At 41.6% G+C, this 18,164-nt stretch overlaps 1 protein-coding gene and 1 long non-coding RNA gene across 2 annotated transcripts in view; both read left to right on the top strand.

Moving 5' to 3' along the window:
* Positions 1-10,233, top strand: part of LOC146443906 (uncharacterized) — a 143,923-nt gene extending 133,690 nt beyond the window's left edge. The window contains exon 4 of the long non-coding RNA XR_014856115.1: positions 10,126-10,233. This is a non-coding gene — a long non-coding RNA (uncharacterized LOC146443906). The remainder of the gene's footprint in view (positions 1-10,125) is intronic.
* Positions 1-18,164, top strand: part of DNAI7 (dynein axonemal intermediate chain 7) — a 352,760-nt gene that overhangs the window by 228,827 nt on the left and 105,769 nt on the right. The gene's annotated exons all lie outside the window — the stretch shown is intronic.

The following is an 18,164-nucleotide window of genomic DNA, read 5'->3' as shown; positions in this document are numbered from 1 at the left end:
ATACATGTATTTGTTTTCAATTAAGCAATGCTTTTTCACTTTCAAACCAACTTCTGTACATTCACTGCTACTGGAAATATGAAAATTGATGAAGTTGAGCCCGGCAGTTATTTTGGAAAGACTCTGAACTGTTGTCCTGAAACAGAGGAATGCACTGGGAATTATCTCTTGAATCAGGATGTCCAAGTTCTGTATTCTGGTTTCCCACTGGTGGGGGGGGTTTGAGTGCCTTTTCTCCGCTGCCGCACCAGGGTACTCTCAGCCTCATGGTAGAGTCAAAGCTCAGTCTGTATTTTCAGAAAGGCTTGCACTCACAAATACTGGTGAATTCAGAAGAAGCTGCTAATGTCCATTGTCAGTACAAGCCTGGCATTTGCATGACAACTCCAGCATTTGCATGACAGCTCCAGCACTTCGCGCTGTCCATCATTTCCTGTTGCCCAGCAATGGGAAGCTGTCCTGGAGAGTCCTTGTTTGATATGTTCCTTTTCCCAACCATAGCTCACATAAAAATCTGTACTGTCACAATATTGAGCTGTGCCAGTGTTTGCCAGCAGAGGTGTGAAGCTTGGATCAGAAACCCACAAATCACGGAACTGGAAAGGAAATGAGTTTTATGTGTTGCTGCTGAAGGAAATATTATGGGCTTCTGTATAGATTGAGGTGTCACTAGAGTAGGATCTCATCCGAAAATAAAAAGAAAAATGGTATTTCTTTCCAGAGTGTGTCCACCATCTGAGGACAGCTGCTAGCCAGCACAGAAAGCCATAAACAAGAGCTCTGGCAATGGGGCTCTGTTCCTGGCTTTGCCTTGGATGACTTAGGCAAGAAGATGATGATACTCTCTGCCTTAGTTTCCTATTCTGTAAAAGGAAGATAATGATGTGCTCTGCTTTGATGTTGTGCCAGAATCAGATGTTAAAAATTCAGTGCATGGGCTGCTGCTCTTCAGAAATTACTTCCCCTCCAGCTAGCTCAGATGTATCTTTTTGCCTGTTTGAATAAGAGTTAGAGAGGCAGGTAGGAGCTAAGATGAGGAGTCAGATGGTTCCATTGCAACCCAGAAAAGCTTTAAATAGAAAACAACAAATATATGCATCTGCCATCCATGGTAACGAAAAAGGCTTGAACATGTGAATTCAATGTTGCTGTTAATATTATAATTAAAGGGCTGTGGGATGAGCAATGAATTGAGGTAGAGGGTCTGAAACAGCTTCTGCTTAATAGAATTATGGAATGGTTTGGGTTGAAAAGGACCTTAAAGAACATTTAATTCCAGACCCCCTGCCATGGGCAGGGACATCTTCCAGTGTCCCAGGTTGCTCAGAGCCACATCCAGCCTGGCCTTGGGCACTGCCAGGGATCCAGGGGCAGCCACAGCTTCTCTGGGCACCCTGTGCCAGGGCCTCAGCACCCTCACAGGGGAGAACTTCTTGCTGGTATCTAACCTAAATTTCCCCTCTTCCAGTCTGAACCAAGCACACTCAAGCAGAAAACCTCTGCTGGTTTATTAATCTCCGAGGATGATATTCAGGCTGCCAAGCCTTGCATCTAAAATTCCTGCACAATAGTGTCAGTGTCAGCCAAGCCAGCAAGGGAGCCCTTCCAGCTCCCTGGGACAGCAGCAGCTGAACCAAAGCAAAGTGCTCCACTTTGGTGCCAGTGTAGATGGCTGGAAAGTGGCCTGAGGCCTCTCTTACCCCCAGTGCTGCTTCCTTTTTCTAAGATGAAAATTGAGGCCTGGCAGAATAAAAGGAGGCAAAGTCTGTTCATCACCCAGCTCACTGCAGCCCTGGGTGAGTCCTCTCATAAAAAAGCTGGAAATGCAATTTTGGGTGGCTCAGAAGAGCCACACTCGATGCTGTCTTCTCATGGATGTGTGAACAAGCCACAAACACACCTTGGCAGAGTATGCTGAGCACTTTTGGAGGAGAGCATTTAAATTTTTTCAGGATTTTCTCCTTTAAAATTGAGTGAGAATTGCTTTGCCTCACAGGAAATGGCTGAAGCTATTTTATCAAATGCCAAATCCTTTAGGAACACCATTTGCAAAAACATGTTGTGGTTGTCTCCTGTAGGAGAAATGTTTTCATAATGGGTCCTTTTGCTCCTGTGTTAGTGATAAAGGTCACAGGTAATTGCATTCACTTTTTACAGCACAACCTTGTTAAATCTTTTGTATAAGGATAAAAATACAAAAAATGTCCAGTCTCCAGTAGAGACAGCTCCTCCCTGAACAGAGGGAATCCAGAATCAAGCAGAGACTGGAGTTTTAAAGCTGATATCACAGATTTCTTCCAATGTCCCTGGTAATTCAGAAAAATAAAAGAAACTGCCTATTTTTAATGGTACTCTCAGCAAGCCAGACTAAAAAGCCTGGGATTTACTATCACACCTTGGAAAAAACGTGTCTTTGCTAATCTCTGTTAATCCACAGGAAAGGTACTTGAAAATAATCACTGTGACTAAGCTGCAAGTTCTTTCAGCTTTGGTGTCACAGATTGAATACTGACTGGTGTTACAAAAATTAAAGAGAAAAAGGAAAACCTGATGTTTTACCGACTTCTTATATTGTATAAATATCCAGGAGCCATTTTGTCTTTAATCTTCACTCCAGTGCTTCACAAACCTCCCTCAGATTTTCTTTGGGAGGAGCTGGTGTGATTTAGGCCAAGCCTTGACTGTGCTACCATTGCCTGTGGTCAAAGGAAATCTTGTGATCTCTCTCTGGCAGCCTTGTTTCAGTGTGGATGTTGGTTCTTAGGATCTGAAGGACTGGAGAAAAGCAGGATATTGCTGGCAGCAACCCCCAGTGCTCCTTGCCAGTGAACAACCCAGTCCAAAGCTGCCATTGGCTTGCTGCTTTTAGGATTTTTAGGCAAAGTTCTGGTAATTTGGGGATGAGAAAGAGCCCAGGATCATTTTTTTACCCCAGAGTTGTCCAGTGGTAATGGTGGTTTTGGTAATTTTTAGCTAGACAAAGTCGAGCTAGTGAGAGCATGGAAAAGATCTGTGATTTTCATAAAGAGTGCAAATCACACAGTTTCCCTGAGACACCACAATTCACACATTACAAACTGCTGAGTGAACAGTGACTTTCAGCCTCACCTTTTCACATTTACTCCTCTTCTAACTCACTTTGGCCATACTTGGTCCTCTTTTCTCTCCTTTGACCAGCTTACTTAGTTGGAGGCATGGAATTTTAAGGCTCTGAGATGATGAATTTACCTTAAATATATTTAAAAGCTGGAAATGGATTGTAAAGACTGAAGTAACAAAGCTGGAATGTGGTGGTGGTGATTAGTATTTATATTTCAAACATTAAATAACTCAGAAGAACACTGAATACCTCCCCTTTCAGCCCTCCCTGGCTGATCTACCAAAAAACTCAATTATCTTCATGAAAAAAGAACATAAACAGGCTGTGCAATGTTGCTTGGTTGGTTTATTTTCAGGCTGTGGCTTGGTACACACCTCTCTACTGGAACAGAAGACAAGGATGGGTGGTGAAAGAGGAAAAAACAACATGAGAACATTGTTTTATTACTTATTCAACAAAAAAGCAAAAAGAGGGATGGAAAATGAGCAGGAATTTACTATAACTGATGCAGAGTTGAAGAGAGTGACCCATGACCAGCAAGAAAAAAGACAAAGCTTCATTAAAAGGTGTGTGTGACATTCATTCTGTGTACTCTAATTGCAGCATCGTGCCAGACTGGCTCTGGGAGTGAATGCTTTTAAATGACTCTTGGTAAGCAATTCTAGAACAGCTTTGCATTTTGAAAATACAAGTTAACCTTAAGCTTCAAAAAGGAATGCAGCCCAAATCTCCTTATAGAAGTGCATTCATTGTCAGTCAAGATGTAGTGGAAAGTAAAATCCAAGTTAAATTCTGCTCAATATGGAACTTTATTGTTACATATTATCCTTTCAGCCGCATTCAGAGATCACCACTTGAAAAGCCAAGATTTGAGCAAGAGAAAAATATGGATTTAGAAAATAATGCATCCAATCTGGATATATTTTCACAAAAGAAAAAAAAAAGAAAAAAAAGGAGACTTTGAGGGACTTGTTTTCTAAATTTCTTCTCCAGACTGTGGCTGGAGATGTTCAGAATGTGAACAATTTCCAGTACAGGTTATACTGTCTGTTTTTCACAAGTTCTGTTATTTAGAAAAATGGCTAAATCACTTTTGCTCAAACTCTCCAAAGAAACTAAGTCAGAAGCAGGGAGAAATTATGTAAAAATTCAGTGCAAAGAGTTCAAATCTGGCAGAATTACAACCAAAGGCAAATGGTAAATTATCTGTGATATGTCAAACAATGTAGAAGTTGCAGCTCTGCCTACAACTAAATGCAGAATGTGTCAAATAGATGTGTGTTGTTTGTTAGGTATATTGCATAAATTTAATGTATGTGTGTACAAAACTCAGTAAATCTATGCAAAAGACATTTATTAATATGCTAATGCCATACAAGAAATAATGCAGCAATATGGAAAATATACATCTTTTTAATACTCTGTGCACATACATGCATGTGCAAAATATATGAAAAACACATGGCAAACTCAATTGAATTTCTGCTCACAGAGAGGGGGAAAAAAGACTTCTGCAACCTTTTTGCTGGTGTCAAAGTCTCCCACAGCCTCTGAGTTTTCCCACTGACCACAGGGATGATGGCAGTCCCACCCCAGCCATCCAGGCCTGACCCTCTGCTAGGGCAGCTCAAGAGTGGATTTGGGATGTAGCAATGTGGCAATAGAGGGATTTTCTGACACAAAAAAACTTAAAATGTATTTATGTTACCACCTCTTGCTCCTATAGCAGTGATCTCCAAAGGTTTTTAATTGAGCACCTGTATCAGTAAACAACCCTTGAACACACACACTCTCTCCCTCTGTCCACCTCCCCAATATATTCACTTATTTATTTGTGAATTATATATATTTACTACTGCAAGAATATATTAAGTACACTGTAAAACATACACACAAACAAACATCTAAAAGGAGGAGGTAAATATGAAAAAGACTGCTTTTAAGTATTTTTAAATTACATTTATATTATTACATTTATTAATATTAAAAAAATATTTTCTTCCTGTGCAACAGTGGATTTTCTTGCACTTGCCCTTGAAGGCCAGGTCTCTAGAGCTTTATATGTTGATAAGATGTGATGAGACTATTGTTAATAGTACTGGTGCATTTAGGAAATTAAATGAAATATTATGAATCAGTAAGAGAAAGAGACTCTTATATAAACTGTGAATTATTAATTAGGCAGTGATGAGAAAATCACTGTGTCAATTTGGATATGTCAAAGCCAGAAAGCTGTTGGCGTACTGGAAAGACTCAGGGGAGGATGACAGAGTGACAAAGTGCCCAAGGAGATTAATGAAGATTAAGAGGAGTAAAATATATATTGGACAATCAATATATATGTGATTGTCATGTGAGGAGGTTCAAGCATTCCAGCAAGAGAGGAAACAGTCTTAGATCCAGGAAACAGAACTAGAAGGAATAGGACCAAGGGAAATGCAGGAAGGCTGAGGCGGAACAGGAGAAAAAAGTGAGTTTTAATGGTCTACAGCATAGTCATTTATACTCATTGTTCCACTTAGTACTATAAACCACTTTAAGTGCTCAGCTGCCATTAATTTTAAAGGAACTAGGTCTATCCAGCTCCTGATCCAGCTTTGCAGCCCTTGACCTTTCTTTAGTGAACACGTCAAACCAGACTGGTGAAATAATTCCCATATTCTCAGGAGGTCACTCTGTGACTGGCATGGATAGGTGACTGCAGGTGCCAGGAGATTTTCCCCATTTGTAGGAATGGCAGCCTAGGAAAAGATTTTCAGCTTGAGACAGGGAAGTGTTTATGCAACTTCTTAGCTTTACACACCCAAATAGTAATCCTGCAACCAGGGAGGACTGTCAGGAAGGATGCTTCTCAGCTGTTAAATCCAGGCAAAGCAGACAGCTGGAAAAGGACTTTTGTAGGGGCAGGTAGTGGAAGGACAAAGGGGAATAGATTCAAACTGACAGAGCTGGTTTAGATGAGCTATTAAGTAGAAATTGTTCCCTGTGAGGGTGCTGAGGCCCTGGCACAGGGTGCCCAGGGAAGCTGTGGCTGCCCCTGGATCCCTGGCAGTGTCCAAGGCCAGGCTGGATGTGGCTCTGAGCAACCTGGGATAGGGGAAGTTATCCCTGCCCATGGCAGGGGGCTGGAACTGGGTGAGCTTTAAGGTCCTTTCTGACCCAAACCATTCTGTGATTCTAAGATTAAAACCTGATGTAGTCAGTTGTAATAGGATTGATTTTGTGGTTTGTTTCCTGCTCTGTCTTCATCATTGGTACCATCAGCTACTGGGTGTCTATTTTGGGTAGTCCTTGTTTGTCTCATTTGCCAAAACTACTTCTTTTTGTTGTTGTTGTTTTGTGTTGCCCTGGTCCTCTGCAGAGCTGGCTTCCCCATAGGTGTTCTGGTTTCCTGTACAGGGCAGATCTGGGGACAGAGTGGGACCTGCTGGTGACACCAGAGGTTGTGTTCCCACGAGCAAATGCTGGGCAGTCACAGGAGCAGGCGTGTAGAGCAAACCCCTGCGTGCTGCAGGTCTGACACCCACCCTGCACACATTGCAAGGACAATGTATGTTGTCCCAGCTCTAGGCCAGCAGGTCCCACCTCCCTCTGCACGGCACAGCTGCTTTTTGGGTATGAACCCTCCTGGGCTGCTCCAGAGAGAGCTGCCAGCTTGGTGTGGATAATTTGTGTGCATTCCTTTGCTGTATTCCCACCTCCTGTCACATCTTCCCACGTGGAGGTCAGTGCTCTTGCCGACCTACATTTGGTTTCAAGATTATCTTTTGTCTCCCCTAGCAAGCGTTAAGACTAAAAACTTTTTCAATAGATATGAAATCAAACCAAAGCACCTGAGACTGCAATGCAGTCATGCTGTTCTAGGAAACAAGGCTGCAGGCAGAGGAAGAGGGATGCCTGCTGATTTATTTCCTGAGCATGGGAACTCAGAGAAAGGTGGTCTGTCACACATTAAATGTATCTGATTTCTGTAGGTTTTCACATGCAGTCTGCATACCCTTAGTCTCTCTTTTTTTAGATCTTTGCAAAAGATAATTCAGCTCTATTTACTTACGGTTCATTTGCAGTCCTTTCCACTACTGAATTATGAAGTTATTCCTCTTAATACTGCCAGGAGAGTTAATAATATCCAAAATCTCAGTTTAAAAATTAAATAAGAGTATATTCATTATTTCACTCTTATAAATATTTATGTGTAGTACATATTACTGCTGGATTTTTCCAGAACTGAAGACACAGAGGTGTAAGCATCATTCTTATTTTATTACAATGCAAAAATTACAAGTGCTTTAGGCAGATTTGTACAAGTATGCCACTAGACATTATTTCTGATGGTGATGGAATAATATTATTCAAATATACAATGGCATTATGATTTTGAACTGTATGACTATGTTCTTTTTTTTTAGTATTTTGATTTTTCTTTACTGTTTGTCCACTTTGCCTTCTGAGTCCCTCCTGAGGCTCTTTGGTGCTGACAGCAAAAGACTTTATGAGTTACCTACAAATGGTTTCACTTAATTCCTCACTATCTTTAATTTATAGTCTTTTTCATTAATTTTTGAACTTTCTGTTTGGTTTCCTCTTCACCCAAGAAGCCCCATTTCCGTCTCTAGATTGAGGGATAAAAGGGAAAAAACTGCTGCTGCCATAGACCACAAAGTTTGAGCTGAGCTCCTACCTCCCATTTTCCTCAGAAATGCATCACTCTGGGGATGTTTCTTTTCTGTTGCTGTTGATGAATTTCACTCTGAATCAAAATGCTCAGCTGTGAGTTTGGGAAGTTTAAAAATATCCGTGAAGTGAGCACTTTGAAGCCTCAGCCAAAACCGGCGGGGTTTGTCAATCAGGATGTTTCCCCGTTGCTAAGGAACACTAATTAAGCTTTCAGGGCCAAATTGAACCTGCAGACGAGGAACATATTTAGCACACATTTGCAGTGAAAAAGAGCCAGTTCCTACCACTGAGAGCTCTCTGTTCTTACCCCTGCTTCTCCTGGGTTTTGTCCCAGAAATTAAGTGTTGAGTGAGATGAGATGCACTCATATCATGATGCCTTTGCTCGATTGACTTGTCCCAAGGACTTCCATAGTTTCCTTATGGAACTGCCCAGTCATTTCCAGTTAGGAGTGAGGAATGTTTGCAGATTCATCTTTTCTGCCTAAGGGCGTTGACATTTTACAGGCAAGATTAAGCAACAGTATTGGCCATTGTGAATGATGCTGTACAAACACACAAATGCAATTTTTGAGTAGCAGGAGGTCAAACAGGACAGAACAAGATATCCCGTGGTAAGAAAATAAGTCAGCTGCTTTCTCCAGCAGATCAATTGACCAGAGTGGATCAATGAACTGTTCCTATTGACACAAAATGAGGACACAAAGTGAAAAACCTCAGCTATGATACCTTATGACCTGACACTCCCTTTCCCTATCTGCCAGGCATATTAGAAAATCAAAACTATTTCCGTATCTTTTTGTTGTTTATCACTTAAAAACCAGTGATGTAATGTGCATTGGTGTATTTTTGGTGCTTCAGGAAACAAAACCAAGAGGTTATTCTGACCTATTATTTTGGAGGAGGAGGAGAGAAAAAAGGGCAAATCAAGGAATAAATAACAGTTCTCTGTGGCCACATATGGAAATTGTGAAAGGAATTAAAGATTACTGCCAACATTTTCAAATAATATAGACAAGCAAACAACTCACCTCCTCCCATCATGGTTGAGTAAATCCCACTGTGGATACTTCAGTGCCTCTGAAAAAACAAATCAGAGATTTAAACCTGGTTTTGTTGAGTGAAGAGGAGGTGGCATTTGATAGGAGGCTTTCTAAAGACCTTAGGAAACCAAATACCTCTCCCACCTTTGATGTGGGTGACCAGAGGTGCCAGGAGGGTGTGTCCATCGGGCTGTCCTGACATCTACTTCAGGAAATCAGTGTCACAGATCTCCTTGGTGCCCATTGGCATCACTTCCCAGACCACACATCTTTACAGTGCTGAGCTGTGCTGGTACATTTGGCACTTGCAGACTCTGGGTATAGCTGAGAGGAAAATCTGAGAGCTGTCTTTGAGATGGGGACACTTCCACGAGCACAATTCACCTGGAAGCATCAGCAGGGCTGCTTGGATGGAAATTTTACATTTACTACACGACATTTACTGCCCTCTGCTTCTCTTGCAAGCTGATGGCTGTGGGGAAACTGTGGTTTCAAGGGTCAGGTTGGCCTGTGACAAAGCAATTCCCTCCTGGATGATTTTGGCAGAACAGCCTGACCTTCAAGAAGCCATGGCTGAGGGTGGCCCTTTGTCTTCTTGTCACCCATTGCAGCACAGTGACCATGGCTGAGTGGTAAAATGAAGTCCAGAGATTCACTCCTGGAAATTGCTCTCAAGTTGTAGCAACACCCAGCACTTAGGAAATCTCCAAGTGAACTTGCTTCGAGGTGGTGCTCAAGTCAGTACTAATGTGGAGTAATTTAAAAGATGATTTTATGGTAAAAGTATGTCCAGGGCTGAGGTTAGGTTTGAACACAGCTCTAGGAACTAACAGAACTCCTGGATGAGGGGGTGAAAAAGCTTGTTCCCTCCCTGCCAGGAATTTGTGAAGAACTGCAGGAAGTGAAAAGAGAGAGCCAAAGACACAAAAACTTGTGGAGATGGTATAAGGTAGAGAGTCTGAGAGAACCAACTTGAGAGAAAGAGACAGAGGAGAGGAAAATGAGGTGATCTGCATTCAGAGGCTGATAAAGGCTTGGAGAAGGACATGTTGTCCATGGGCAGCCAGAGCAACTGTGATTTTGGCCAAGCAATCCTTGCTGAAACCTAATTTAACCAAAAGTCTGCAAGAGAGAGTTTGATCCTTTAAAGTAAAGGTATTTTAGTGACTGCTAGTGACCTTGCATGCAACTGTATGTTTATCCCAATGTGGCTTTTATTTAAAATGTTCTTCCATAAAGTCAGAAGGAACAGAGTGTTTTTGTTGTATTGTGTTCGATTCCTAAACTGACTTTCTTTTCAAAGCAGGTATGTGGAAATAATGATTGTTGTCATCAACATGAAGGAAGTAGCCAGAAGAAAAATCCTTCAGCTCCCAGCTGAGGGACTGGGGAAGGCAGAAGGCAGCTGACTCAACCAGGGGTGAGTAGAGTTGCTACAAAACAGTTTTCAAAACAAACAAACAAACAAAACAAAAAAAAAAGTTGGTGTGTATAAAAAACCCAAAATTCAAAATACAAGGATTTCTTTTCTTGAAAATCCTTTTAGTCTTCTTTCTGTGAGGAAGACCTATGCCAGACCACAAATGGAAAGCATCTGGATTCAGGCATAGCAGCTTGATCACAGCCACACACATCTAATTCTAGAGAACTTCATGTTTGCATCTTAGGTTTGCTTTCATTTGGAAACTATTTACAGTGTTCCTTCCAGGAAGAATAAAGGTTTAAGTGCACACCCAGATATAAGGTTTTAATCTCTTTGAAGGCTGTTGCATGCATTGCCCTTTCTAAAGGCCCAGAGTCTGGGGTCACTCATGAAACCACCATAAACTCGAGTTGTTCCAAGTTCTTCTTTCCAATTTCTTGGTTTCTTCATTCTTCCCTAGAAATTGGTTGTTTGATTTTACTTAATGTCAGTAGCATAGTTCATTGTAATTCAGAACATTTTATATATAGCCGTACTACAAAATATCATTAAATATTCAGATGTTGGGAAGGCATTGAGTCATGTTAAATATGATTCCAAAACCCTATTTTACTTCTTAGGTTCTGTTGCAAAAGTTACAGGAATTGTGGAGTTTATCCATGAAACTAACTACAAGTTATTATTATTTCCATAATAATTAAATTGGGCAGTATGTATTGATGTTACAATGCTTAGTGTTCTCCAAAGTGTTTTATTCATTTTTATAAATATATAAATGAATATGTGTGAATTTATGAATATATATATGCAGATAACATGGATATATAGACATATATATACATATGAATATACAAAAGAAGAACAAGAATACTCAGCCTATCCACATCAGGCAGAAATAAGGAAGAAAAAAGGAACAGAAGGATTATTGCTCACTTTGCCCAGGTACAGACTTACACATCAGTGCCACAGCTTTGCCTTATATAAAATGATAGTAAAAACACTTCTCTCCTAGGGGCAGTGTGAGTCAGCAGTGTTTGTAAAAACCTTTTCTATCTTTAGCTGAGAGGCACTTTAGAAGTGCAATGAATTGGTGTTTTTCTCAGTGACACTAGATTAAATGCTTTTTGATTAAGAATTCCACAGTTCCCGAGGAAGTTGCTGAATTTAAATGACCTCAAGAAAAACCATGGCCAAGTAATTTGCTTTCTAATCTCTAGGTTTGTTACCTGATAGCCAGGGTTTAGTGGAAGAATTGCAATAGCCAAAGAGAGCTATGTGACATTTTACAGCTTTATGGAGAGGATGCCCTTAGCACTGTGGGCTTGATGCTGGTTCACACTGTGGAAATTTCAGAGCTCAAAACCATGCTCATCCTGTCACCTGTATTGTTATAAACAGCAACTAACTCTGTACACAGTTCTCTCACAGCAAATGAAAACAGGGATTTTTGTTGTATTTTCAGCAAAAGAGATAGAAAAGTTTTCTTCAGATTACAGTGCGTTAAAAATTCATCTTGACACTGACATAGCTGTCCTGTAGCAACTCATTTAATTCTGGTGTCACAGCTGTGCTGCAGAGCCCTAAAAATATATCTGCTTCCCAGCCAAGTCAGGCTTTCATTCAGATATTCCTTAAAAAATCCTTGCAGTTGATAGCATTCTGCTCTCAGTCAAGACAGACTGTCAAGAGCACTGCCTTCAGCCCCAAGAGAAGCTCTTGTGTGGGCTGGCCACTCTTTGCCATGAAGAGTGGTCCAAACCAGCTGAGATGGGTCTGGAAGTTCTTGCACAGGGTAAGGAATGACAGAGCAGCTGATTTTGCTGCAGCTGAAAGGACTGTGGGTTGTGCTGCTGAAAATGAGGTGTCCATGGCCCCTGTGAGCACACACAACTCAGGTGGAGCTTTGCTCTTGTGCCCAAGTGAATCCACTTGCTAATTGCCTTCAAGAATCAAGATAATTGTGTATATTTTACTGCTGGTGGTTGTTATACACAGTTGTTAATGATTTTCCCAAACTGTGCATTTGGAGTGCTGTAACAGTGATGAATATTAAGACAACATTTTTCTGTAAGGTCTTTTGGCTCACCATGGCTTTATGTTCTTATAGAAACAATCAGAATGTTCAAATAGTCCTAAATTCTGTGGAGATTCTGAGAAACACCAGAAACTCAGAAGCACAAAACGTTTGTTCCCATATAAAGGTAGTTTCAGCATGGGAAATTGGAATAGATAAAATATAATCATTGGATGCATACTATAGGGATGATCTTATTCCCAGCTAGAACACAATTTTCCTGGATTTATCTGTTCCACTTTCAAAATTATATAAGCCAAACCAGAAGAAAACCCAAACAAGCAAAGCCCCCACCTCTTAAATTGAATGGAATATCTGTAGGGGCAGTTCAATCTCTGTGACCTCAGTGGTAAACCCATCCAGACCACCTTAATAAACACCTTCACAAAGTAAAGAGAATATGTTTTTTCCTGTATAGTAATTGTAGAGGAATACCTGTGAGTATGCACTGAGCTCAGATAACTTAATAATGGCTTTGTGAGTGATTTCTGTCATTCTTGAATTGGGTTTTTTCACAGCATTTAATGTAAGGGATATCTGATTGCAAAAATCAAGAGGGTTTACCCCTGAAGCTAATTGGCCTGAGAGTGGTTCTATTTCTAGGTGGGTAATGAACCTTTTCCATACTAAACAGGTATTGGGAAAGCTTAGAATAATTAAAAAGTGACATTTGATTCTGTGACAGGATGAGGTTAGAAGTGTAGCTGTCCATGCCAGTGCAAGGCTCTGTTTTGGGGATGATGGAAAGCAGGAGAGAGAGGACAAGGCTGGCTACCTTCCAAACTCTCCTGTGGGGCTTCATGGGAACTGTAGGATGGGGAAAGGGCTTGGTTCATTTGTTCTTTCTCATGAGGAGTCCTAGCATTTAAAATATGAGGATTTAAAAACTCAAAATGCAAATTTCAAATAAGCAGGGTCCTGTGATGGGTGAACCATACTCTTTCCATTCAGTTTGGTTGTTCTGGAGCAGCTGTTGTGTTCCAAGGTATTTTTTTTTTAACAATGAAATAGAAGCATTATAAACAAGCTATGTGAGGCACACAGTTGTCAGAATAGCAGTGCAGAATTAATGCTGATATCCTCCTCACTGTGTTTCAGGTCATTGGGAAGAGCTCAGGAACAAGTGCCACTCCAGATTACTGTGAGAGGGAAGATGGAACAGGCAAACCTCTCCTGGAACCCTTTTGTTTTCTCATTCTCTCCCACTGCACCCCAAGCCCCTTTGCAGTCAGCTCCAGCAGTGGGCATGCTAAAGACAGGGATTTAATTCCAAAGGCTCTCTTACCTGACATCAGCAGAGTGGGCTGTTCTGTCCCACAGGTTTCAGCTGTGTGGGACATGTTTGTAGGTGTCAGATGAGCCTCTGGTGCTGAAGCCACCCCTCTGTGTGCTGCTGGTAGCAAAGCCAACAGAAAAGGCAGAGACTGTGCAAGCAGTCTCTGACTCCTCATGAGAACTCTCTCACTCCTCATGAGGAAGAACAGATGAGCCAAGCCCTTTTCCCATCCTACAGTTCCCATGAAGCCCCACAGGAGAGTTTAGAAGGCAGCCAGCCTTGTCCTCTCTCTCCTGTTTTCCCTCATCCCCAAAACAGAGCCTTGCACTGGCATGGACAGCTACACTTCTAACCTCATCCTGTCACAGAATCAAATGTCACTTTTCAATTATTCTAAGCTTTCCCAAAGTCTGTTTAATATGGAAATGTTCATTACCCACCTAGAAATAGAACCACTCTCAGGCCAAGTCTCTCTCCTTCTTCTCAGAGAGGAGAAGAGAACCTGTAGGACAGTTTTAAGACAAAACAGATGGGTAGCATAAAAACACAGTTTCTACTGCTTAGGCCAGGCTGTGAATTTATGAATTTATGAAGTTGACTCCCCAAGGCCAGCTGTATGACTTCTTTTACAAGCTAAGCCAGTGTCAAGCACCCAAAATAGACCTGGGCATTTCTAGGGGTCTGTGGTGACAGGCTGGGTGTAACTTTATCTTATTCTGTTCTTCACATACACCTGAGGCTGCTTTGGACACTGTAGGACAAAACAGGGCGTTTCAAAGGAAGGAAATTAAATCTGCACCTTATCTCTGATTCTTTTATTCCCTACAGTTTACAGTTTCCCTGATATGGAAACCCTCTAGCCAGACTTATCCTGTTGAAGTAACATGGGTCAAGGCCACTCTGTATTCTGTCTTACTCTTTAATCATAGAATGGTTTGGGTTGGAAGGAGCCTTAAAGATCATCTCTTCTCAACCACCCTGCCATGGGCAGGGACAACTTCCACTATCCCAGGTTGCTCATAGCCACATCCAGCCTGGCCTTGGACACTGCCAGGGATCCAGGGGCAGCCACAGCTTCTCTGGGCACCCTGTGCCAGGGCCTCAGAACCCTCACAGGGAACAATTCCTTCCCAATATCCAATCTAACCCTGCTCTCAGTCAGTGTGAAGCCATTGCCCTTGTCCTGTCACTCCAGGCCCTTGTCAAGAGTCTCTCTCCATCTCTCCTGCAGGCTCCCTTCAGGCACTGCAAGGCCACAGTGAGCTCACCCCAAAGCTTCTCTTCTCCAGGTGAACAATCCCAATTCCCTCAGCCTTTCCTCCCAGCAGAGCTGCTCCATCCCTGGGATGCCCTTGGTGTCCCTGCTGTGGCTCCAGCAGCTCCATGGCCTTCCTCACGTGCACCAACAACATTTGCCCACAGGTTTGGGCCCTAAGCACTTCATTTGTGCAGGAATATCTGGTACAAGTGCCAAACAACTAAAGCACATCCATGGCTCCATTCTGGAATGACTGCACAATCCCAAGGCAGTGCACAATTTTTGGAGAGAGCCCTGTTTTCTCTTATTCTGCCTCTTCCCTGGTAAACAAAGCACTTGGTGAATCACAATTTTCCTGCCTGCTCCACCCAGGAGACACTGTAACACAGAGTGAACTCCCCCATGGGCTCAAGATGAATTTTAAAAATTTATTGTCCAATCTGCAGGCTGATATTACTGTGTGTAATCCCAGGGAGTTGGGACTTGTCCATGTGTCACTGCACATCTTCTTTAGGTACAGCTCTGGAGGGAGAGGAGAATCACATGCTATTTTTGTCACAGTTATTAGAAAGTCAGGGGATGTAATAGAGCTTAGGGAGACAACAGGGGCTCTGTGAATTTCATGGCATTGTAGAAGCCTGGTTTGCAACCTTGCTGAAGGAAAATGCATTCCCAAAACCTCACAAGAGGTCTCTGCTTTTGACAGGTTCTCTTTTCTTCCCCACAGTGCTGAGAGAAACTTTCACAACAAAACTTGATTTGGTGACTTGATGGCCAAAAATGCCGTTAGTTTATTTTTCATAGTCCCTTGAAGGGAATCAAATATGACTCTTTTGACTTGTAAAATGTGGAGTTTGGGTTCATCTGTTCTTTGGCTGCATCCTTTTCTGTCTTACTTGGGCAGACACTTGCAATAAGATGACATTGGTGCCTTCTGCCATCATAAAGTAACTTTATTCTTGTTATCCATTTCTCCTGAAGCAACTGAACTGCAGCCTGTGAAACAGCTAGCAGGTCAAAACACCACCTAAATAGCTTTGTTTCCTTCACTGATCTTGGGGTTTAAGGCTGCTGTGTTGTCTTTGCCTTCCTTCTGCTGTTGTGTTGCACCATGTTCACCTGCTGGACCAGGAACAGAGCCTGAGAGCTGGCCTTGAAAATAATTGATTTAATTCCCTTTACTGACAACATTTAATTTTGTGTTCTTTAATTTCTCTCACATATGAGTTTTTTGTTTTATTGTCTTAGAATCTCTAAACAGATTTCATCTCACAGCAAGAAATATCTTGATTTTTCTCAGTGAGCCCTGCTGTAGACCCAGTGATTTCCCAGACAGGGACACTCCAGGCCTTTCCTTGGCAGCAGTTCCAGGGCTCTGCCACCTCCAACATAAAGAAATTCTTCCTCATGTTGAGGTGGGACTTGTGTTTATTTTATGGCCATATACATGGTACATAAATCTAAACTTGCAATTCAAAATCAATGACGCTGTGATATCACTAGCTGTTTTAATCATGAGGGTTTGCCTTTCTGGTTTGCAAAATTAGTTAAACTTCAGTATGTGCAAAACCTGTGGCTCCCCAGAGTTTCCAGGCTGATGCTCCTTGAGACTTAGCTTTCATCCACAAAACAAAGGGAAGCCTGAGAAGTGGCAGGATGAGTTTCCTCTGAAAACTGATGATGATGCTTGAGTCTCTCTGCCCTTTCATTTGTAAGTGCCTCTGCAGAGAGTGTCCAGAGAGATAACAAATAACACCAGCTGTGTAGGAGCTCTACTGAGGATAAACAATGTCTCAGTGAGGGTGGGGTGAAGGGCAACTAATTCACAGAGGTCACCGAATAAGCACATTACATCACAATTCCATAGTACTGGGTGAGTTGTTTGTTTTCAGTGAATAATGCAGTAAACTTTGGCCTTGGCTGATTTCCAAACAGCCCCAAATTTCCATAAATGTGTCAGTCACACAGATGAGTGTGCAGTGTTTGTTGTCAAGAGGATATTACAAATGCACTGGTATGATTCACAGATGGTCTGTGGGCTTGCCTGGTTTATTCTTTACCCCAGGGGGCAGAGAGAGAAGGGGTCCAGGTTGTTCCTATGAGTTTTGAGCTGTGATTGAACCTTTAATAAAAGCTGGGGAGCAGTGATGATGCTTTGGGGACCCTAAGCAATAATTCAGTCTGTAGGGCAGCCAGTGAAACTTGAGGTAACTTAGGTACTCTTCTATTGAACATATCCTCTCTAAAGAAAACAACTTGATCTCAGGGTTTATTAGTGAAACTTTGGAGGGTATTTGGCTACATCTTGGCCATGGAGAGTTAAACATTTGAAAGCAGCTAAGCAAATCTGCTACTTTCCATTCTTTCTCTTCCATAGACCCAAGCTGTTGGGACAATGACCACCCAGATGTACAACACAGTGGCTTCCCTTGCCATGTGATGTTTTCCAGTCCCTCCTCCTGGGCAGGGTATTTCAGGCAGTGACTGACTTCAAAGTGTGGCTCTAAAGCACCTGTGAGTGCTACAAAGCAGCAGTTTGTACACAAGCAGTGTAAATTCAATCCCAGTGTAACGAGATCTTGTCCTCTTGTGGTGTCCTGCTGGCTTCAGAGGGCAGATGCTGTTTTATATATTTTGCTTGAGGAGCAGGCACAGAGACCAGAAGAGTATATTTTGAAGATTTGTAATTTATAGCCTAAGAAAATCAAATAGTAATTGCATAGGAACTGCAAAACTATTTTTTTTAACTTCCTAGTAGCACAAAAATACATATTTATTGTTATAAAAATAAACATATCATTCAATATTGGTAGGAGAGACAGTAAAAGAGAGTAATTCTCAATGAATGTTCTATTCGATTTTTGTTCTCTTATAGACACCCTCTTTTCAACTATGGAGTGCACCTCATTTCCCAATTTTTACTTTTTCTTCCCTCTGACAGTTTGCTTTTAAAAAGAGGAAGGGCAGCTGAATGATATCCCAGCATTTCCTTGCTCTGTTTTAATGGATATTATTTCCCTTTGCTGGCCCTAGTCTTTCATTTAAGTTGTGTGTGAAATAATCTATCACTTCTCACACTCAAGAAATATGTGCACAAGGCAGAGATTAGGTCCTGAGCCAGGCTTCATTTAAAACAGTGTGAAATTGGAGTAGAATTAAAGGTCCTAAACATTCCTTGCACAAAGAATCTCCACAGCATAATGCCTTTGTGACGTTTAAATGAGGCTTGTTTTTAAAGCACCAGAAACAAAGGGGATTGAGTAATTTTAAAAAAAAAGAGTTGTTTAGAAAGAAAAATACAATTCCACAGCATT

Source organism: Lichenostomus cassidix, chromosome 1Aa (assembly GCF_008360975.1).
Source record: "Lichenostomus cassidix isolate B80296 chromosome 1Aa, HeHo_3.0, whole genome shotgun sequence".
NCBI classification, from domain to species: Eukaryota; Metazoa; Chordata; class Aves; order Passeriformes; family Meliphagidae; genus Lichenostomus; species Lichenostomus cassidix.
This window is presented reverse-complemented; position numbering and strand designations above follow the sequence as displayed.